Below are 23,657 nucleotides of genomic sequence, written 5' to 3'. Positions count from 1 at the left end.
TTTCAAATGCTAGAGCCCTCTAGAAACACTTAAGTCGCTTTACAAAATGAAATAAACAAAATAGCCACATCAACAAAATGAAAGACAAAAAGGACAAAAAACTATAGGACAAAAACAGCAGTGGCAACAGAGCTCCTCCTATGAAATGCAGCAGAGCTAGGCCATGAGGAAGGCCACGCAATCGTCAGGCTCCCTCATTGCTTGGAGCCTACGAGCTACAGAGACCGACCGAACCAGGTGGTGCTGTACAAGGGCACGGAGAAGAACTTCCAACACAGCAGTACTAGGCCAAACTGGACCCTGCAGAAAGCCACCGGGAAACCCCGTCGTCATGCTCCTCGTTGCTGGAGCCTACGAGCTACCAACCAAATAGTGCTGTACCGTGGTGTGAAGGAGCTAATGCTCCCTCCAGCTAGCTCTGCTCCTTATTCTGGCATGACTCTGTCTCAACCATCACAGCGGTGTCGGGAAAGAGCGAGGCAAGCCTAACTAACAGCCATGCACGGCTCACTTTTAAAGAGGCTGTCAACTAGCAAGAGGGGGAGGTGCCTCACCTGTTCTGGATGGGAGATGATGAGGGGGGCGTGGCAGCACTAACAGGGGACAGCTCAACCCACCACACATCCCGTCAGCTTCTCATCCAATGAAAACGTTGTTTGCTGTTCCAGGAAATAGGATGAACCTTGGATACGGGGGCCGGTATGGTGCAGGGAAGCTAGTCCACTCATTAGAGGTGAGAGGCTCTGCCAGAACCCGAGTCCGGCCCGACCGGGTCCATGTGCCGGGTCTGAATATCCCTTCTATACCTCGGGCCCCGGCCGGGCTCGTGGTCAGATATTGATATAATTGGGGTCATATTTGGTGTGATAAGATCAGAATGTTATAACATTGTAACCTTCACACCTTTATGTATTCATAAGACTGAACAGACATCAGGGTTATAGTTGAGACAAGCAGCCAACTTACGAAGACAATTTCAGGTTGGGGTTGGGCTCGTGCCCATACTTGCAGTCAATGGGACGGGACGGGCCCAGAGACAGAACGGGCTCGGGTCGAGTCGGCTTGTTTTTTTGGGGGCTGATCTAAGATCTACCGCTCAGCTCATAGAAGCTGAGGTAGTGAGTTGAATAACGTTACGGTGCTAGAAGAGGAGAAAATCCAACTGGGAGACTGTCTGCAAAGAGTAAAGAAAGATCAGGTATGTATGCCATGACTCTACACACACACACATGCACACACACACACACACACACACACGCCCGCACACACACACACACACACACACACACACACACACACACACACACATACACATGCACACCCCACACACACACACACACACACACCACACACACGTGATGACAACAAAACAGAGATGCTCACAAGTTATTTTTTGCAAGTCCAAGTCAAGTCTCAAGTCTTTTGGTCACAAGTCTAAGTCAAGTCTCAAGTCTCTTAGGGATGAGTGTTCTATCATCTGCTGGATGCCATCTGGTCTGCTTAGAACACTGTGGGCACAGCTGTGAAGCGGAAAGTGCGCGGCAGAGCTGGCTGAGGACAGACGGGTCAGAACACGTGCGCGGCGTGCAGGGCCCAGGCCCGTGATGAAGAATGAAGACGATGAGCAGTGGCTGGCAACGTGTATAGAGAGGCAAAGTGACTCACTTCTCTGGTACAGCGCTGAAGCAGGAAGTGACGTTCACTTTGGCTCTCTATAGGTAGCTGACCTGGTTTTTCTTCCTCAACAGGATCACGTCTACCCGATCAATATCCTCATCTCATTGGTTATGAGCTAAGGGACATAACTGATCCTAGATCAATATGCTCATCTCATTGGTTATGAGCTAAGGGACATAACTGATCCTAGATCAATATGCTCATCTCATTGGTTATGAGCTAAGGGACATAACTGATCCTAGATCGCTACTCCTACTCTGAGATGCTTGATAAATATGGAGCATAATGTGGTCATGTGTCACTCCTCAGCATGTTTAATAAAGCATTTGCATAATAATGTATGTCCGCCCACTGGCAGAGATCATAATTACAGTCATCAGAATAAATTCAGGTTAAGTGCTTCCCATAGACAACCAGTGTAGAGCAATAATATGTCATCAAACAAACCGAATGATATCCATCATATCAAAGATATACAAGCCTGATTTGATATCAGATTTTTAATCATAGTCAATATATCAGTGTTGTGTCAGTCATGATGTCATTTGACATGCTAATTTGACTAACTAAAGCCATCTTACCACCTCTGTGGTGTGTCCCCTCCCCCCCTCCTCCCTCCTCCTCCCTCCTCCCAGAGGAGCCGGCAGACTGGGAGAAGGAGCTGCAGCAGGAGCTCCAGGAGTACGAGGTGGTGAGCGAGGCCACAGACAGAGACGAGCAGTGGGACCAAGAGATCGAGAAGATGCTCCAGGCTGACAGCAGCTAGGTTGAAATGTTGAAAGGTTTTGGGTCGTGGCTGGGCTTGGAGAACCCGGCATTAGGGCATACCCAAAGAAGCGTGATGACACGGACAACTTAGCCGAGGAGCGAGAAGAGAAGGTGGTCCAGGCACAGAACGAGGTAAACAAACAGCAAGCAGCCCAGGAAGACGAGCTAGCAGCCCGCCAGGAGAACTCCGAGCAGCCGGGGAGAGGACTGGGCGGTAAGACTACCCTACGTGCTTCTGAATCATCTCTCTTTTAGATGTGAAACTCGTCATCAGTTAGTCAGCCTTGCTGTCCTCCATGAAAATGCCAGGTGTAACCTCATGTGCATGAAGATAATGCCATTTGGTGGAAGCAAATATGGTATAAGTGCATTACAGTATGTTGTGATGTGAGCATGGGTGGTGGCCCCAGTGGGAATCAAACCAACAACCATGACAGTGTTAGTAGTGCTACTGAGCTATGTTACACAACCATAGGTCCATTTAAATAAACTGCATTCTGTTCTGCGTGCTCCTCCTGTGTCGCTGTAGCAATGTTTTGATGACAGGTCTGCTACACACAAGAAACCTTTTCATCAAAGTACTGTACAAGTCAGAGTCCAGTAGCAAGTCACCAGAACAAAAAGTCAAGTCTCAAGTTTTCTCTTCATGCATCAAGTCAAGTCTCATGAAGCTCTAATCCCGTCCTCTCCCTCCTCTCTTTGAAGACTACATCTTCAGTTTTGCCACCAATGCCACCAAGAAGATATCAGAGTCTGTGGCAGGGACCGCTCAGACCATCAAGAAGAGCGTGGAGGACGGAAACATCGACGGCATCATAGACAAGTGTTATGCCTGTGGCACAAGGGAAGCCAAGACATGACATGATGGTGCCCCCACTCTTCCCATTCCCAAAGACAGACAGCTGGCACAGGATCTGTAGTTCTCAGTGTAGCAGTTTTTATTTAGTTTTTCTTCAGAGTAGAGCAATACCCAAAACAATAAACAAAACCATACTAAACCCGACCCTCACTTTTCTAACCAAACAAAAGGGGATAAATAAAATACAATAATCTTACCTACCTCCTACAACAGAAACAAGAATTAAAGTATAAAACAAAGGGGTTTCTCCCTCCTACCGGACTGCTACAGCATGAGTAAAGATTTGTTTACAAATGTTCACAGGAGGGCTACAATATTACCCATATTAATTTAACAACACTAAGTACTAAGTTTCCCATCACAGGATTCACAGAGACAGAAACAGTCCCAGTTGTTGGTGGTCATCGGCTGTGTCTTTGGGATTGTGAAGAGCAGAAGGGGAGACAGAAGGGCTCAGGTGGAATATATCTGCTGCAGCAGCCAATCAGCAGCCAGCCCTCCTGACAGCCCAGGCAGCACACACCTGCAGCTCATCACCACACTCAAGACTGTCACATACACACAGGGAGGAAAATAATACAGTTAACCACACAGTCACATGACCCAGGTCATAACACAAGGCACGCTGCTCTCTGCTTCTTGCACGGTGACATCATCAACAATTTGTATTGTTTTCATATTCACATAATATTCTTCATGAGGCAAATGGGACACGCTGATGATGTACCTTGATAAATGTAGTCTATTGTAGTGGTTTCCAAAGTCTGAGACTGTGGGCCTCCCCTCAGACAAAGCTCAGAAAGCCATCCCTCCTACACACACTCGACAATTAATTGAGCCAAGATAGCCTGATATTGCTGTAGCCTGTTTGACATACTTCAGACGACACCAATACCTAAAAATACCTGTCATAAGGTCTGCCTGAAGGAATTATTTGTTTCTGACTCTGGGAAAGTGGGGAAAACTGTAAAATTCCCAAAACTACTGATTATCTTAACTATTTCTTTAACCAAATCACACAAATTTAGACTATTCTAGGTTTAGGTTTAGGTTCTATGTGATCTCCTTTTGAGATATTTTCTTCGCTGCCATTCACTGAGCCTCCCCTGAAACTGTCTGGAGACTCCCTGGGGAGGCCCGCCTCCCACTTTAAAAACCTCTGGTCTATTTATTGATTCAATTTTTACCTCGTTGATACAATATAGGTCCCTTCCTTCTTTGAGTATGTGTCTGTCTGTGTGCTGACCTGTGCGTTTGTCTGCTTCCAGACTTTCCTCGGAGACTTCCAAAAGGAACAGCAGAAGTTTGTCCAGGAAAATAAGGCCAAGAGATCAGGTGGGATGCACAGCGATTCACCCATTTCACATCCCACCCAATTCACCCAATTTGTGCCTAAAAGGCAGGAAGTAAAACAGGTGCAAGCAAGACATTGATTAAGGTTTCCAACTTCCAATCCGTTTAGGTGTTCCAGTGCCGTGGGTCTAATTAGTGTCTTGCTTCCACCTGTTTTACTTCCTGCCTTTTAGACACAAAATGGGTGAATTGGTTGGAATGTGAAATAGGCTAATAGTCCCAAAACAAAAGAAGTTTGAAATCTGAAAATCTTCTGAGGCCACGCCCACCCAACGCTTTAATCACAACTCTGATCAACACACCAGACTAAGATGATGTATTTCCATATATATGTTTTATTTCATTAACAGAGCATGTGAACTTGTACATACGGCAAATTAATAATCCATCCATCCACATACAAAAATTGAGGCAAAATACCCAAAAGATAGATTGCCAACATTTTCTCCCCCTTACTCATCAGAGGTTTTTGTGTGCACAACACATTTGTTGAGACAAACTGTGATGAACAACAACACAAAAATACTCAACAATCTATTAAAGCTATTTAGGCTGTACAAAATGCTACCTTTTCTGTATAGGGGAGACTCATGCGTACCCATTAAACCCATTTTCATTCAGATATATCTTGAGGTGAGAGGTCAAGGGACCCCTTTGGAAAAAAAATCCTCTGCCAAAATTTAGCCTACATTTTGAGTGTTTTATTTTATTTTATTTTTTTACCTTTACATATCATCAGTGACAAAGAGATTGACGATGTCACTGATAATATTACCGATGTTGTACCGGAATTTGAACGTCTGGAGCCCCTAGATTTTTGTGACATCAAAGTGGGGTCACAAGCCAAAAAAGGTTGGGAACCCCCTGCCCTAATGTGTGATGAGTGAAGCTGCCTGTGCTGGCGTTTGTGCCCAGATGCAGCGGTGCCACCCTGGGTCGGCTACAACGAGGAAGAGACCATCCAGCAGCAGATCCTGGCTCTGTCTGCCGTGAGTCACGTACAGATCCTACACGATGTCAGCATGTGTTCTCTCATGTCAGTTATAACACGGCTTTGTTGAAAGCTCATCTCTGATTGGCCGATAATCGCTCTCTGTGGTCTGTTTCACACCTGATCCTATCAGTCTGCAGTTAAAAAACATCTGGTCCATGAAGCTCCACCTTGTGTCTAAAACACATTAGTCTTTAGCTGCTGCACACGGTCCTGCTGGAGCTTTTATAGGCAGAATCTTGTCAATCACATTAGCTTATAGTCAGATAATTTAAAGTCAACATTTTATTTCAAATGATTCATGTGTTTGGTAAGTAGCTTTGCCGATATCCGATATTTTCCAACTTTCTTGACTGATGCCGATAATAATATTTATATATATATATTTATATATACCGTATTTATATTTATGTATTTATTTATTTATATTGCCGATATATGGTGCATCCCTAGTAAAAAGCGAGGTGCTGGTGATGTGTCTTCCTGTAGGACAAGAGGAACTTCCTGCGCGACCCCCCGGCCGGCGTGCACTTCTGCTTCATCATGGAGGAGATGTACCCTCTGGCCACCGTCATGCTACAAGAAGACCAGCTGCTCAACCGCATGCGCTTCGACCTGGTCCCCAAACAGTCAGTAGGCCGTGTGTGTACGTGTGTGTGTGTGTACGTGTGCGCGTGTGTGGTCTAATTAATGTCACAGAGTTCCCACAGTCATGGAAAAACTGGAAAAGTCATGGAATTTCAATATTTTGTTTTCCAGGCCTGGAAAAGTCATGACATTTGTAAACTCATTGAACGTTTTTGGAAAAGTCATTGATTTTGTTGTGTGTAATGAAATTAATTGTTATGGATCATCTTTTTTTTATAAACATTTTTATGGAAAATTCATGATTTCTTTTCCAATAGCTCCCATGCAATGTGACCGACTGCCTCCAAATCAATACCAGATTATTACTAGACTGGACAAATAGGACACACCTCATTATATTTGATTTGAGTGATTCTTGTATTTTATATTAATATTTTTATGGAAAATTCATGATTTCTTTCAATAGCTTCCATGTATGATGCCATGACTAAAGCACTAAAATTCCAAGTGCAAACATGTTCCGCATATTTTAAGTATGTTAAGCATATTTTAGACCATGGGAAAAAATACTAAAACTGAAAGTATAATAATAGCATTCATATTACAATAATCAAGGAATAATAATAAAAACAACAGTAATAATAAAAAATTTATGCATATTGGTCCAGAATTTTATCAAAATACCTCACTCAGTTTAGGACATAAGTAGCCTAAAGCTTTATTTTTATGGCACCTTTCAAAACCCCATAGACGTAATGTAGTATTGATCAATTCTACAATTAATATGTGATCAATAAAAATCATTATAACCATCGTATCAGATGTAGACGACAGTGATTGGACGATATCTGACTCTTATTTAGAGCTCAATTATTTAGGTTTCTATGTCAATGTAACCCTGGTCCGGTTCATTATGATGACTCGCCTGTGTTTGTGTTTGTTTGTAGTGTGAAGGAGGAGGCGTTCTGGAGGAACTACTTCTACCGGGTGTCTCTGATCAAGCAATCGGCCCAGCTGACGGCGCTGGCAGCCCAGCAGCAGCAGAGGGAGGAGGGGGACAGAGGGGCCAGTGTCTCCCCTGAGGACGTCACCTTAACATGTTAGAGGGAGGAGGGGGACAGAGGGGCCAGTGTCCCCTGAGGATGTCACCTTAATGTATATATATATATATATATCTCAGTATATATATACAGTATATATAAACACATATCATTCATATCCTAGCCACTAAATAAAAAAAATATATAATTTCTTTGCAGAAAATGTCAGACCAAAAACCCCACCTGTTTCCATCAGTGACATGCAGAAGGTAAGAGTGCTATACTGTGGATGTGGTGGTTGTGTACGCTCAGTATGTATACAAGTGGCTGAGGAAGAAGCTCTCTGTTTTCAGTCCCAGCCGGCCCAGGAGGAAGAGGAGGACATGTGTTCGAGTCCCGGGGTGTCGGAGTTTGTGAGCGACGCGTTCGACTCCGCCAACATCAACCAGGACGACCTGAAGAAAGAGATGGAGCAGCTGGTGCTGGATAAGAAGGACAGCCCCTCTCCTGAAGGTCGGCTTTCTTACACTTTTGTTTCATCCTTTAGGGAACTGTGTGTCTGTTACATTTCTTAAGCTGGAAATGAGACAGATATCGTTTTGTTGTGTTGGTATTTCTGATGATTTTCTTTTCATGTTACAACATGTAAGCTGAAGAAGTAAGCTATGAACCAGGGAACCACTCTCTCAACAGAAGATGGCTTTAAAAGAACACTGTGTAGGGAGGTACGGTGGTGCAGTGGTAAGCACTATCACCTCACAGCTCGAAGGTCGTGGGTTCGATTCCCACCTGGGGACGAGGTGAACGCTGAAGGAATGCGTGCCCGTCCGCATGTCCTCGAGTGCCCACCGCCCGGGTGGGGTCGGCAAAAGGGCCTTTCTGTGTGGAGTTTGCATGTTCTCCCCGTGCCTCCCGGGGGTTTCCTTCATATAGGAACCCCCTTCACAAAAACATGCAATATTCTGGTTGCTAGTGTGGTTCCTCCGCTGGTCGTTAAGGGCGCCTGTTCAGAGAGAGGGGAACTGGTTGGAATAGCGTGAACCTCCCACGTGCTATGTCCTACCGGTGAAGCTTCCTCTGTCAGGTGAAAAGAAGCGGCTGACTGACTGCCCATGTCTCGGAGGAAGCATGGAGCCAGTCTCGGCTCTCCCCAGATCGGCAGAGGATGGAGTAGCAACCAGGATTGAGAAATCAAATGAGCACTAATGGGGGATAAAATTGGATTAAAAAAAAATCGGGAAAAAAAATAAAAGAACACTGTCAATCTATCGCCATTCAAGCTGCTGATAGAGACGATATTTTGTGCCGATGTTGCAGATTTTTCATTCCCAAAAAAATTCCAAAAATCAGAAGCACTCTTGTTTCCCACCAAATTTTATATTTGGTAGGGTGGAAAAGCCTGGGAAAGATCATTGAGGCCAAAAATGTAATTAAATGTATATTAATAATAATGTAACGTTGTCGCAGGTGAATTCCCCCCCCTCCACAGATGCGGACGCCCGGAAACAGATTCCTCAACAGGCAGTTTATTCGTATAATATATTTCTGCAACAGTGCAGCCTTTTATATGGCGAGTCAGTTTACAAACATAATCAATAGAACGAAAGCGCTCAAACGAGTGGTGGCAAAATAAACAGTGACACAGGGCTCCAGTCAGGCAATCTCCATCGGTTTCCGAGCCTGCATTTCACACGCAGCGCCCCCCGCAACGCAGCAGAACTTCACAGCGTCCCCCCGTACCGTTGATAAAACTGCAACGCTGCAATCTCGCGCTTCATGCTGCAAGGCAATCCGCGACCAGCTTGGTTGTGAATGAGATTTGTGAATGAAAAGAGCCCGCGCTAAGAGAGGCACTTCCTTATCACGCAGCACGCACGGCTACGTCATCTATTACGCTACTCGCAGCCGCAGTCACCGCTGCAGCACCTTACATACACCCCCCTGGAAAATACATCATCGCCCCGATGATGAGCGAGGCTGCTGGGTCAAATTACTCTATATTACTGTTCAGATTATCAATCAGGGTAGACAAAATGTCTTTCAGAGTACCCAGCCAGAGACTGTTAACGTGGGCCACTACCTGAGCTCCAGCCCGCCCTCCTCGCCCCGGGACCGCAGACCTGGGCAGATTGAACGGGTTAGAGTGGACGCCTGCCGTGCTCCGGGCCGACCGCCGTTGCACCACTGGTGGGGGGTCCGGCTCGTCCTCGGACAGCTCACTCTCAGATCCCGGGTGGGAAGGTTCGACTTGCGCTGCCTCCTCCAACTCACTGGTGGGCCCCAGGACTGGTTCAGGGTTCTCACCATGGGGGTCCAACCCTGGTTCCGCAGGGTACCTCCTCAGTAGCACCGCCGTTTCCTCTTGTAAGCACTCCTCTTCAGGCTCCCTGCTCTGCCCCAACTCCGCTTCATCCAACCCCAACGTCTCATCCACAGACCGATCAATACCACAGGGCCTGAGTTCGAGTCGGTGTACATTACCAGGGGCCTGGGAACCATCAACCGGAGCCACGGTGTAAACGGCCCCCTTGGGATCTGGCCGTGACAGCACCTGGTACGGCACAGGGAGCCACAAATCCTGGATCTTATGTCGGCCCTTGAAGGTGCGATTGCGTTTATACACCAACTGACCCTCCTGCAGAGCACTCTGCGACGAAGGGGGTCCGTGGCTTCGTCTCCGGGCGTCTGCACGTAGCGCCATTTGCCTCTGTGCATGGGAGTGAGCCGCCTGTAACTCCCGCTGGTGCGCACAGACCCAATCTTCTGCCGTCCCATCAAACCCCTCTTCCCCTACCCCGAACAAAATGTCTACTGGCAGATTGGGTGATCGACCAAACATCAGGAAGTAGGGTGTGTAGCCGGTGCTGGAGTGCTCTGCCGTATTGTAAGCAAAAACCACCTCTGGCAAATGCTCCACCCATCTCCTTTTCTTCTCTGGGGGTAATGTCCTCAGCAGGTCATGGAGAGTGCGATTAAAGCGTTCGCACTGCCCATTTCCCTGCGGGTGGTAAGGGGTGGTGCGGCTCCGATTCATCCCATACACTTTGCACAGGTTCTGGATGATTTCCGCCTCAAAACATCTCCCCTGATCAGAGTGAATCCTTTGTGGCACTCCATACTTATGGATCCACTCCTTCACCAGGGTCTTTGCCACGGTCACTGCCTTTTGGTCTCGGGTCGGGACTGCCACCGTGAACTTCGAAAACACATCGGTGAACAGCAGCACATTTTCCCGGCCATCACTGGAAGGCTCCAATACGGTGAAGTCCATGGCCAGCACCTCCAGTGGACGAGACGCCAGCAGACTCCCCCACTCCGTCACCACCTTTGGTAGTGGGGCTTTGGCCACAATACACCGCTTGCACCGCCGACAGTACCCCTCAATCTCCGAGTGCATCCCCGGCCAATAGCATCTGGCTCGTACCAGTTGGAATGTTCTTTCTACCCCCTGATGGCCATGACCATCATGCATGTGCCCCAGGACCTCTGTACACAAACTGCGGGGCAGAAGCAGCTGCCTCAGGCGCCCCTGTCTTGAATCCCGGAGCTCCCGATACAGCACCCCTGCCTCCTCAGAAATGGCATCCCACTGCCGAAGGAGCTCCACTGCCTCCCTGCTCTCCTGCGCACGCTCCGGCCGAGTGGGTTTCCGTCCCCTCTCCCAATACTGCCGGAACGCCCCGATCACAGAATCAGCTCGCTGCTGCGAGGCCAGAAAGTCAGTAGAATATACGGGGAAACTTGACGACACCCCGATGGCATTCACTGTAGCAGCACGGTTACCTTCCACCCCAGCTGACAGAGAAGTCTTCACCTGCTCGACGGTCTGCCAAAGCCCCGGACTCCCAGCCTGCCCATACTGCCTTGAAAGTCCATCAGCATTGGCATTCTGCTTCCCGGGCCGGTATCGCAGGTCAAAGTCAAATTGGGCTAACTCTGACACCCATCTCTGCTCCACTGCTCCCAATCTAGCTGTTGCTAGGTGGCTGAGGGGATTATTGTCTGTGAATGCAGTGAACTTCCGCCCCAGTAGATACTCACGAAACTTATCGGTTACTGCCCACTTCAAGGCCAACAGCTCCAACTTCATGGCGCTATAGTTGTTCATATTCCTCTCCGAGCGCCGCAGCCCCCGACTTGCATAAGCCACTGGCCTCCGGCCCCCCTCTCCGTCCTGTGACAGCACCGCTCCCAGCCCCTGGTGGCTAGCGTCGATCTCCAGGTAGAAAGGCTTTGTGAAATCTGCATATGCCAACACAGGGGCTGAGGTGAGCCGCCCCTTCAGTGTCCGAAACGCACTGTCACACTCCGGGCTCCACAGCTGGCAAAAAGGGATCCCTCCGGACCGTGAACCGCAGCCCTTGCGGGGACCCAGGGCTGAGAGGGCATGGAGGGGTGCCGCGATACGAGAGAAGTTCTCCACAAACCTCCTGTAATAGCTCCCGAAGCCCAGGAAAGAAGAGAGAGCTGCAAAGTTTTCGGGACGCCTCCACTCCGCCACTGCCCGTACCTTCTCCGGGTCGGTCGCCACCCCCTCTGGGGAGATGACATGTCCCAGGTATGACACCTCACGCTGAAATAGCGCACACTTGCTCCACTTCACCTTCAATCCATGGTGACGGAACCGCGACAGCACCATCCGCAGACGGGAGAGATGTTGCTCAAAAGATGTGGAGAACACCACCACGTCATCCAGGTACAAAAGCAGCGACTGGAAGTGCTCGTCCCCAAATATCCGCTCCATGAGGCGCTGAAAGGTCCCTGGTGCGTTACACAAACCGAAAGGCATGCGATTGAACTCGAAGAGGCCAAACGGTGTGCAGAACGCAGTCTTCTGGCGGTCACCCTCTGCTACCACCACCTGGTTGTAGCCGCTGGCCAAGTCGAGCGTTGAAAACCACTTGGCGCCCCCCAACGCATCCAGCGACTCCTCGATCCGTGGCAGGGGGTACGCGTCCTTTCGGGTCTTGGCGTTGAGCTGGCGATAATCAACGCACATCCTCAGGGCCCCATCCTTCTTTCGCACGATCACCAAAGGCGAAGAGTAAGGGCTGGAACTCTCCCTGATAACCCCCTGCTGCAGCAGCTGCATTATGTGTGCCTTCACCTCCTCATACTGGCTTGGAGGAAGCCTACGATAACGTTGCTTTACTGGGGAGTTATCTAACACCGGAATCTCATGCTGTATAAGCTCAGTACAGCCCAAGTCACGGTCATCCCTGGCAAACACATCTGCGTTTTCATCCAGCAATGCCCTGACCTGGGCTGCCTGCTGCTCATCCAACAGGGGGGAATGAAAATCAAAAGGAAACCCGGGTGCGCCTGCCGATGGCTCTCTAACTGTGGCCTCCTGCATGTTCACCGACACCTCCACCTCCTGCGGCCCCACCTCCTGGAAGGCCACTGAACTTACCCCCCCGGCCATCACATCTGCTACAGTAATACGTGCTAGGCGAGTGCGTGGATCTAAACACACATCTGTATGGCCAACATTAACAACAGGGACCATTAATTCCCCCCCCTGCATCCACACATAAGAGGTGGACACCACCAGGCTACCAGGCAGCAACCCTTCATCCACTCCTAAAGCCTCCACCACCACTGCCTGACCTGTGGGGTGATGACTCTGAAACCCTGAAGCTAAAACAAGGCACATAGACCCAGCAGGTACCACCACAGGTGATGAGGACAGCACTTTAACAAAACCCTCAATAGTGGCTGAGGAAGGTGGATTGCATGAAAACCCAGATGGACATGATGAACAATCTTTGCATTGCTTTATTATATTCATCCCAATTATACCAGGCACCATTTTTCTCTTTTCCTGTGTTGCTTCATCAAGGGAGTCTTTTACAATCAGCAGCCCACACTGGGGGTACACCACCCCTGCAATTTGTACATCCAGCCGCAAATACCCCACATATGGCAAAGGTGTCCCGTTAGCCCCCTTCAAACTGAGCCACCCACACGCTTTCAAAGCATCAGAACCCATGTTTGAAAAATGTAGTTGAAAAAAACTTTCTGTCAGAACGGACACATTAGAGCCTGTATCCCACAGACAGGCCACTGGGACCCCACCCACCACAGTATGTATCACTGGAACAGGACCCACTAGTGCTTCAGCTATCTCCGCCTGATCACCATTTGTCTCCTCTGAGCCTACTTGCCCCCCATCCGTAGCTTGGCTCCCCACTACAGAGGGATAAAGTTTCCCTGCTGCCCACGTGCCGTCTCCCCTATAGATGAATTAGTAGCACCAGCTCCCCTACCACTGGCCCCACCTGCTCGCCCTGGTGTCTCTCTGCACATCCTGGCTATGTGCCCTACGCCTTGGCATCTGAAACAGATGGGCCTACCTTCTGGGTCATACCTAGGCTCCTGCCTCCCGGCCCGAGTCCGCCCCCCCATCTGAAATTGGATATGAGCTACTTCCTTAGCTAAAGCCTCCATTTTATCATTCTGTCTCCTCATAGCCTCCCTCAGCTCCAGCAATATAGGGTCCGGCTGAGCGGAAGCGTCCACAGCAGAACACTCCGCAGCCGCCTCACAGGCATATGCAGTTCTCCCCCTCACATCATCATCAGCCAACAATATAGCCTCACCACACAGTTTCTTTAAATTAATACCAAGATCCTGCCTTAACAGTTTTTTTAACTCCCTACGCAGTGTAACATCTCTTACATTCTCAGCAAACTGGTGTTTGATCGACTCCTCCCCACATAGCCCACCACCACCCTTGCAGCGGCTCACTTCTGCAGCCAAAGACAGTAAAGCGTGAGAGTACTCTCTCAGCCCCTCCCCGTCCCTCTGCTTCCTGTCAAAAAAACGCTTTTGGGCTTTTACCAAGGAAGGTGGGGTGCCATAAGCCTCCTCAAGCACTTTTAACATTGACTCCGAATTTCTCCTGACTTCATCCACTGAGTGCTTTATCTCCTGCTGGGCCTCCCCCTCCAAATGATCATAAATATAGGCAGCCTTTTCTTTACCCCTATACTTGTGATAACAAACAGCATTCTCAAGCTCATCAACCCAATCATAAAAAGTTAATGAACCCGCCTGACCAGAAAACATGACAGCTTTTCTCTCCTTAGGTAAATACACAATCTCGACAGAAGGTTGGAGCTGTGCAGAGAGGGCGGATGATGCAGCAGAGAATCCAGCAGCCAGTGAACCATCTGATTCACCTGGCTTTATTGTCCCGTGCAGCTGCGCTTGCGCAGTTAACTGTTCATTCTTCACGCGCAAAGCGTCCATTTGTGCATTTTCACGTGCCAACCTCTCCCTCAATGCCCGAACCTCCAGCTCCAATTCCTCATTAGAAGGCATCCTCCCACGCTGATCCGGCCGATGCGCTGTCTTCACCTATGCCACTGTTTCCGAACCACCACCGCAGTTAAATTACCCACTCGCCATAAAAAGAAACTGCTCACAGCGCCAAATGTAACGTTGTCGCAGGTGAATTCCCCCCCCTCCACAGATGCGGACGCCCGGAAACAGATTCCTCAACAGGCAGTTTATTCGTATAATATATTTCTGCAACAGTGCAGCCTTTTATATGGCGAGTCAGTTTACAAACATAATCAATAGAACGAAAGCGCTCAAACGAGTGGTGGCAAAATAAACAGTGACACAGGGCTCCAGTCAGGCAATCTCCATCGGTTTCCGAGCCTGCATTTCACACGCAGCGCCCCCCGCAACGCAGCAGAACTTCACAGCGTCCCCCCGTACCGTTGATAAAACTGCAACGCTGCAATCTCGCGCTTCATGCTGCAAGGCAATCCGCGACCAGCTTGGTTGTGAATGAGATTTGTGAATGAAAAGAGCCCGCGCTAAGAGAGGCACTTCCTTATCACGCAGCACGCACGGCTACGTCATCTATTACGCTACTCGCAGCCGCAGTCACCGCTGCAGCACCTTACAATAATAACAACAACTCTACTACTACTACTACTACTACTACTACTACGGCACTCGGTAGAGCGCATCATACCTCTGCCAGCCTTTCTGTGTCGTGGTGTTACTTGAATCCGTTTAGAAGTTAGGCTCCTTTTTGTGATTGCCACGCCCCCTTTTGGTCAGTGAAAGCTTACGTGAAATATGGTTTCTCTACAAATGTTTTCTTTATTTCCTCTTTGGTACTTGGGGGATTTGGGATCACACAAAAAACATAGCGACAGTACTATTATTTAAATGTCATTATTTTAACGGTTATAACCGGACATTTCTGTTTTATTCTGGCTGACTTGACACTGCTGAACTTGTGAGCAAATCTCTTTTAGATTTAGATCTCTTGTTGATGTTGTAATGCAATTGAGTCTTTCCTGTCTTTTATTCCCATGTGCCTTCGTATCAGAAATATAAATATAGTGTATAAAGAACTAGAACGGGCTAAATTTGCTGAAGCAAATTTGATTGTGCTTGCTCCCCGTGATGCTCCGCCCCCCTTGCACCGCCCCTGCCTTAGACCCCGCCCTCCCATCCACTATCAATACAGCCCCAATCGGCAATGTGTAGCTAGGACGTGTTTAGGCCGTTGCAAGGGTGTATTAACTGGATGCTATGATGTTTTCGGCTCATCGGTATAGGGCGTTCGTAGATCGTTGCTAGGGTGTACTAAGTAGTTGTGGCGGGAAATGGGCGGGCCTTTGTGAGTACAAGCGGGAGGAGCCAAGGAAACCAGGGCAGAAAGAATTTTGATCGTAGAAGCTATGGTTCCAAACTTACAAACCAAAACGTAAAGAGGGCAGCTATAGCGCCACCGGGAGGTCAATTGGTATAATTTTTTAGGCCAGATTAGAAGAGTACTCTATCAACCTGTACCCAATTTGGGAACAGTCACTCTTACAGTTTGTGAGATATAGCTACTGAATGCTGCTATAGCGCCCCCTATAGGCGAAATGACACAATTTTATTTTGATCAGCTCAGAGTACATATGTGCATACCTGGACCAAGTTTGGTTCGGATCGGACAATGTGGTCCAGAGTTATGGCGGTTTTTGTGAAGTAGGCCCCACCCACCCCCGCCCCCTACAGGCCAAATGACACTTTCTTTTCTGAAATCAGCTCAGAAGTGTCAAGTGTCATACAAGAAGAAAGGCTGGCCATAATTCCAATGAATCAGCACTTCCTGCCGCCCTTCAAAATAAACCAATTTAGAAGGTACAGGTACTGAATGCTGCTATAGCGCCCTCTAAAGGCGAAATAACACAATATTTGTCCTATAGGCTCAGAGTACATCCTTCCACACCTGGACCAAGTTTGGTTCGCATCGGACGATCTTTGTGAAATAGGCCCCACCCACAGAACTTTGGAAGTCGATTATATCGCAACGGTGCGGAATTTAAAAAAAACGCAAAATAAGTTTTGTGCGGGACAGTCCACACACGCTCTGTGATGTGGTTTGGTGAAGATCGGGCAAAATTTGAAGGAGAAATAGCGAAAAAACGCTTTTCGACAAAATTCAAAATGGCGGGAAATCTAGTTAGACGGAAATGGGCGGGGCCTATATCAGCAGATGCGGAATGACCCAAGGAATCCAGGGAAAAAAGAATTTTGAATGTAGCCCTTACGGTTCAAAAGTTATGGACCAAAACGTAAGGACGGCTGTTATAGCGCCACCATCTGGTCAAATACTAAAATTTTCCCGCACAGAGTAAAAGGTGACTCTGTAAACCTACCTACAAAGTTTGGTAATAGCAGATCATACGGTGTCTGAGCTAGAGCTAATTTAATGCCAACGATTTCGAAACCCCATTCAAGTGAATGGGAAAAAAAATCGTACGTTAACGCGAATATCGCGAAAACCGGCGAACGAAACCCTTAGCAATCCAAATGCACACGATTCCTCAATGAGCCGCACGTTTTGATGTCTCTCATGTCTGTGTAGTGTGAAAACTGTAGGAGAAATGGCGAACCAAACTTTTGACCAGAAGAAAACAGAATAAAGAAAGATAAAGAAGTATGAGAGATTCTAAGATTGTGCTTGCCTATCTGCAAGCACAATAATAAGCAGCTAGTTGGCTGCGTCTTGGTGTGGGCTAAACACTGGAGCAGCTTGTTACTGCATAGCCTCATAGTTTTTTCAATGGCTATTATGATATCCATCATATCAAAGATATACAAGCCTGATTTGATATCAGATTTTTAATCATAGTCAATATATCAGTGTTGTGTCAGTCATGATGTCATTTCGCATGCTAATTTGGTCAACTAAAGCCATCTTACCACCTCTGTGGTGTGTCCCCTCGCTCCCTCCTCCCTCCTCCCTCCTCCCTCCTCCCTCCCCCCCTCCTCCCTCCTCCCTCCCCCAGAGGAGCCAGCAGACTGGGAGAAGGAGCTGCAGCAGGAGCTCCAGGAGTATGAGGTGGTGAGCGAGGCCACAGACAGAGACAAGCAGTGGGACCAAGAGATCGAGAAGATGCTCCAGGCTGACAGCAGCTAGGGGGCGCTGCCTCTCCTCTGCACAGTCACTGATTTGCTGCCTCCCCCCCAATGGACGACTAGCAACCCATGCTGCACAAAGGGACTAAATATGATTCCCCTCTATATGTATATGATTACCATCTGTCGACTTGTATCCATGCTTCCATAACTCAGGGTTCCTACGCAGGTCTGGAAAGTGAATAGTTTGGGGATTTGAAAAAAAAGTCTGTGAAAAGTATGGAAAATGTTGTAGTTCAGGTCCGATACACACACAATTCTAGCTTTGATCTTGGTCTAGACCCACTTTGAATACACAGCTTGTGTTGATGTGAAGAATAATGTTCAGAGGGATGCTCTTATGAGCCAGCCACTGTCAGCATGCATTATATCAAATAGCTGCACCAACATCACATCTAGTCAAGAACATCGGCCATATGTGAAAGAAAGCATGTAGGAACCCTGCCGATCATCTCACATATTCTGATATTTCTTCATCAGACCATTGACTGATCTAGATCTAGATCTGTGTTAATCATATTGAACACCAGACAACATCTTCAGAGGAAAAAGTATGTGATTTTCTTTGATTGAAAATGTGTAAGGACCATGGGACCTGATACAAGTTTGAGATATGATTATATCTTTGCCCTGTTCATTAGAGCCATGTACTGAGGCAGAAAGCCGCTAGAGGGCGCTCCAGTACAAAGTGCCAGGCACTTTCTTCTGATGGGGGGGCTGTTTGAAATCCTAGATCCACGTCTGAGTTAAGTATCTTTCAGCTGCTGCTTGCAGGTGGTTTGTACAGTAAAGTCTGTAGTATAGTTACAGTACAGTAGAGTCAAATCTATGTCGATAAAGAGGATTGATTTGTGGCACTTTGCACAGCAGCACTTCAGACACTATTTCCCTTTCATTCTCCTTTCACATGTTTCTATTTCATTTGGACAAAGTTGGAAATGTGCGCATGTCTTTGTTCAGCTACACGGCTTGTTTCTCTGTAGCTGAAGTATTGTACATGTGTTCTCTATTTGATCTTTTCCTTCAATAAAGATTCAAATCTGTTACAAAAGCAACCAGTAGACTGTGGCTCAACTTGATACATACACGGATGAGTTCAGGGAGTATGAATGGAAATTAAGTTATAGGATATGTATATATATATATATATATATACGGTATACATATATATATATAATATATATACGGTATATATATAATATATACCAGATTTTTTGTTCACAGAACCATGTGGGAGCTCCTCTTTGGAAACGGTTTGGAAAAGGGTGTGTGTGTTTAAATAATCCCTGGCAGGTGATTGGATGAACCATCTGTCTACCATCGCTCGCTTCTAGCTGTCGACACACCTAAATCCCGCCCGCAGCTGCCTCTGGAACTTGTGATTGGTAACTAGGGTTGGGAAGTTATTTTTAAAATGTAATCGGATACAATTAATAGTTGCCTGTCAAAAATTGTAATCAGTAATCCAAGTATCACAATATAAAACTAATGTAACTGATTATCTTACTTTTTGATTAGTTTTGAACAAATTTCCTCCTGCATTTGACTACTGGAGCTCCTCAGGACCCCAACAACAAAAAAGAACAGCTTTGCTAATCTTGTCTTATCTGTTTCTCAATAATAATATAATATAATATATATTAATATAGTAATCGTGTTTACATCTTTGGATTACAGAGCATAATTTTCTTAGAAACCCAGTCATTTATTTCTTGGCTGCACTCACTGGTCATTTCTAAGAGCCAAGTGTTTTTAGGTGTTATTTATTTTGCACCTTAAGATATCAAACATAAAGTAGACAATAAAAGAGTCAATATTTACAGTGCACAGCGAATTGGATCAATAAATCCACAATAAATACAATCTACAATGTAATCAGTTACTTTCCCAGCCCTGCCGCGTCACCAGGCTCTCTCAGAGGGGAGAGCATAGGGGGAGAGAGCCTGGCAGTTACTGAGGCAGGAAGACAGAAGAAGACCCGCCCCCGTCTTCCGGTGGCCTGTGTGCTGCAGTGTTTTTTCCGCCCAGAGCCGGAAACACTCGGAGCGACGTTTTGCTCATCATCATCCAGCCCTGCTGCCACGACACTTCTCTATACAGGCTGAGGCGGAGCAAAGTAACTGTTGACAGTGGAAGTAAAGTGTGTCGCAGTTCAACTCAGAGTCACACCGACACCATTTTGAGAGAACAGAGAGAAGACGCAGGGTGAGTGTTAATACTACATTATTATTCCTATGATTATTTTATTCAGGGATGAAACTAGTCACCTTTAGGTGACAGTCACCTTCTCGCACTTGTGCTGCTAAGTAAGTGAATGGTTTCTGAGTGGTTTAGTGTCTCTGCCCTGGCTGATATCTGTCACCTTTTTCCACTGTCTGAGTTCACATCTGTTGATTGTAAAAGTGTCTGAGTCAGTTTGTTACTGATCGCAGGTGTTTTACTGCGTTCACCTGCCTCTTTTCCTCTCTCTCAAAGTAACGCTCATAGAAAAGATGTAACAGTGAGATAATGGCGTCAGTAAAACAACGAGGGAAGTTGATTTGGGCGGGGCCTGTACTTCACAGAAGACCGACATGACGCAGTTTATTAAACCGTTAAATTAACCAAGTTGTATTCCATCCGTGTGTCTGAGACTCTGCGAGATGAGCGTCTTTCAGTCACATGACTCCTCATAAAGAGAGAAACGGCTTGTTGACTTTCTGCAGACAGATCAGGACTTCAGAGCGAGGTGGGAACATCGACATATATAATATATTTAATATAGCTCAATGGGTGGTAAACTAATCTGTTTCATATTAGGCCTACAGAGGGCGCTACTAACTAAGATGACATGCGTCGACTTGCCTACAGAGCAGACTGCTGTGTTGCGTTTGAGTCATCCGCCTCTCGTCTCTGAGGGCGGGTTCACCGGGCTGATTTCTCATAAGCCAGCAGTGTTTCACTGAAATCAAGTGTTGATAAAAAAGAAATAATGAATGAAGCTTGTGTGTGTGTGTGTGTGTGTGTGTGTGTGTGTGTGTGTGTGTGTGTGTGTGTGTGTGTGTGTGTGTGTGTGTGTGTGTGTGTGTGTGTGTGTTAGTGCTGCACGATTTGGGGAAAAGGTGCAATTTGCGATTACTGTGGACAATATTGCGATTTGCGATTGTGATATAAACAAATGGTATCTAGGGATGTGCCGATATGAGTTTTTGACGGTATAACCTTGAACAAAAATACCACGGTTTCACGGTATCACAGACTAAAATAGCTACAAGAAATATATTACAATTTAAAATATATAAAAAAATAAAACAATTTGAAATAAAATTATCTTTAAAAAAATAAGAGAATACAGCATAATATTTTTTATAATAAAATCTTTACAAATGACAGTATATAGAAATGTACTCTTCCCAACATCCTGTGATGTGATATCAGTCTGTTTGAGACATTTGCACTGTGTTACAGCACATAGGCTGTGTAAGATGGCTCAGACTGCAAAGTTAGTTACCAGCAATACAATGAGTAATACTGTACACATGCAGTTTACTTCTTTTGTAGCGACAGGTTACAGTCAACGCCACATTCGTGACTTTTCTTTTTTTAGAGAGAGAGTTATGCACAGAATTTACATGCAGACCCTGAAGGGTGCTTCTGCAGCTGCGAGAGGTGAGTGACGTGTAGACTTTACATGCAGACCCTGAAGGTTGCTTCTGCAAATGCGAGTGTTTTCTCTGCTCTCGGTTAATGTCACTATATTCTTCATGGCAGTGGGTCATTACCTGCTGTACACTTAACGTGCACTAGTTCTGCATAATCACCTGCAGCTCTCTCCTTCTTTTACTGACTTTCTCACTAATTACACGGCTGTTTCCATCCATTCCATTTTTTGATCGGCTACTCGCTTAGCTTAAAGGGGGACTAACCCCCTAGATATGTATTAGAACAGTGATTTGAAAATACCTATGGAAAAAACCAAGAAATGACATATGCTCTTGTCTATACTGGACTCTTTGGCTGTGTTGAAGTCCAGATTTTTTTTTGGAAATCGACGCCATTACAGTTTGCCTACTGCCTCAAAAATAATTTATTTGAGAGGGGCCATATCTGTATAAATATCAGCAACTAGCCAACGCTGGTGGCCTGTTTGGAAAGAGCTTTGCTCAAAATGGTTGAAAGTTATATCAATTTGGTAATTCAGTGGCGAACTAGAAATTTAATTATTTTTCTGCATGTAACTCTATGGAAACTACTCAAACTACGTTACGGGAGCAAAGTGACATGGGCTCGTTAACAGCAGCACACCCACAATAGGACAAACCTCTCGCTCTGGGGTAACACAATGCGAGATTTCTCCACGTAATTCCCTCGTCTAACTAGAGATAAACCGCGCAATGAAATCCGTTTTTAATTTGCGTTTTGGGGGTTTTCGTGATTCTTGATGAAATTTACAGCACCTATGATTTTTCCTCATAGGGCGCAGAGCAGGACAGAGCTCTTCTCCTCCTCGGAGCACACACACACAGACAGAGCCAGTTGCTCTGCTCTGCTCTGAAAGCCCCCGCCTCTCACTGCTGCTGTGTGCAGTGTGCGCGCGCCCCGCGGGTGCATGAGCGAGCAGAGCAGACTCTCCCGTTTGACTGGCCGAGAGAAAGTGCTTCCAATGAAATGTCAGACTGTGCACAGAGAGCACTGGAGAAAGTGCTCCAGACAGCAAAACACACACACAGCGAGTCAACCCCCCCCCCCCCCCCCCCCGTTGCTTGTACACAGTGACGATATTACAGCAGCCGATTTGTTTAGACCAGCTTTGTCACGTTGTCACGTCGTAGTATAGCGTTATATTTTACATGTGCGCTAAACTGCGACGCTATTTGTTTGCGGAAATATCAGACTGCTCTCTGCTCTCAGAGCACAGAGCCCAGCTGCTGCTGCGCGCGGCCGAGGCTCGTCCATGAGGTTACAGTACGACTCTCTCCTGCCCGCTCCCACCTGCCTGGGCTTGAGACAGTGCTTCCAACTCGGACTGATAATATAAACATCATCATTCGAGCTTATTCAGGTAAGATATTAATAAAGTAGTGACACATTCAGCGGGAAACTAACTATAATTAAGACATGTGCCAACTTTGACAACGTTTGGTTCAGTATTTTAAGAGCAAACTTCAATAAGAATAGGCTTGGAGTTCTGAGGAGCTGAAAGGGTACAGGGGGGGTAGGGGAGTAATTCTCTTGAAATCCCATAGTCTTTGGGTCACCGTGACGTAACGACGTGTCAAATATCCCATTCATTTGAGAAAAAAAAAAAAAGCAGTCTTTGACCCTAAGAGGGCGCTTATGCCAGATATGCTGCTGAAAAATGATACAAATGGTAAAATGGCAACAGTTTGGTGTCAAATGTGGAAATTCTGACCAGAATTCTTCACACATCACCCCCAAAGTCATATATATTGGTTAAAAGCTGAAAAAAAGTGTTTTGGAGGTTAGTTCTCCTTTAATTAGCTGTTAGCGGTGGGTGCTGTCTCTCCCTCGGTAAGATGTTTATGTTTAAGCAATATAGCATGAGAGCAAGTGTGTTGTGGAGAATATCCCGAGTGGGATAACAGCTTATCAGCAGGATATATTCCACAACACCACGCAGCTCGAGTGCTATATTGCTTTTATAAAACGGTTTCCAAGTATGATAATATAAATATAATACTATAAGTCCGACTGGCATGGTATTCTGATACAGTCAGTTGAAACACTACTGTAAGGCGGGACCTCTAGCAAGAAGATAGACGTGCGGGTGATTTGATTGGATCGTTCTGGAGACTGAAGTCGACATTGGCCAATCCTGGCGCTTGCTGAGAAGCTGAGAGCTTTCTGGAAACCCCGACACCAGAGCCGTATGCCGACACCAAGTAACGTTACGTCTTATTTAGAAATGCGGGGTTAAGAGTGAGGGCGCGCGAGAGAGGGG

At 46.7% G+C, this 23,657-nt stretch overlaps 1 protein-coding gene and 1 pseudogene across 2 annotated transcripts in view; one reads left to right on the top strand and one right to left on the bottom strand.

The window, feature by feature from the left end:
* LOC310791526 (synapse-associated protein 1-like) overlaps positions 1-23,657 on the bottom strand; it is a gene marked incomplete at both ends in the record, with an annotated part of 582,682 nt that overhangs the window by 359,566 nt on the left and 199,459 nt on the right. The gene's annotated exons all lie outside the window — the stretch shown is intronic.
* On the top strand, positions 2,450-17,717 carry LOC310791000 (synapse-associated protein 1-like; annotated as a pseudogene). Its single transcript has 9 exons — positions 2,450-2,659; positions 3,151-3,268; positions 4,573-4,639; positions 5,573-5,646; positions 6,138-6,277; positions 7,184-7,335; positions 7,496-7,545; positions 7,636-7,789; positions 17,587-17,717. The product of its transcript is annotated as a synapse-associated protein 1-like (transcript).

This window comes from Poromitra crassiceps, assembly GCF_964638095.1.
Source record: "Poromitra crassiceps genome assembly, chromosome: 16".
Classification (NCBI taxonomy): Eukaryota; Metazoa; Chordata; class Actinopteri; order Beryciformes; family Melamphaidae; genus Poromitra; species Poromitra crassiceps.
This window is presented reverse-complemented; position numbering and strand designations above follow the sequence as displayed.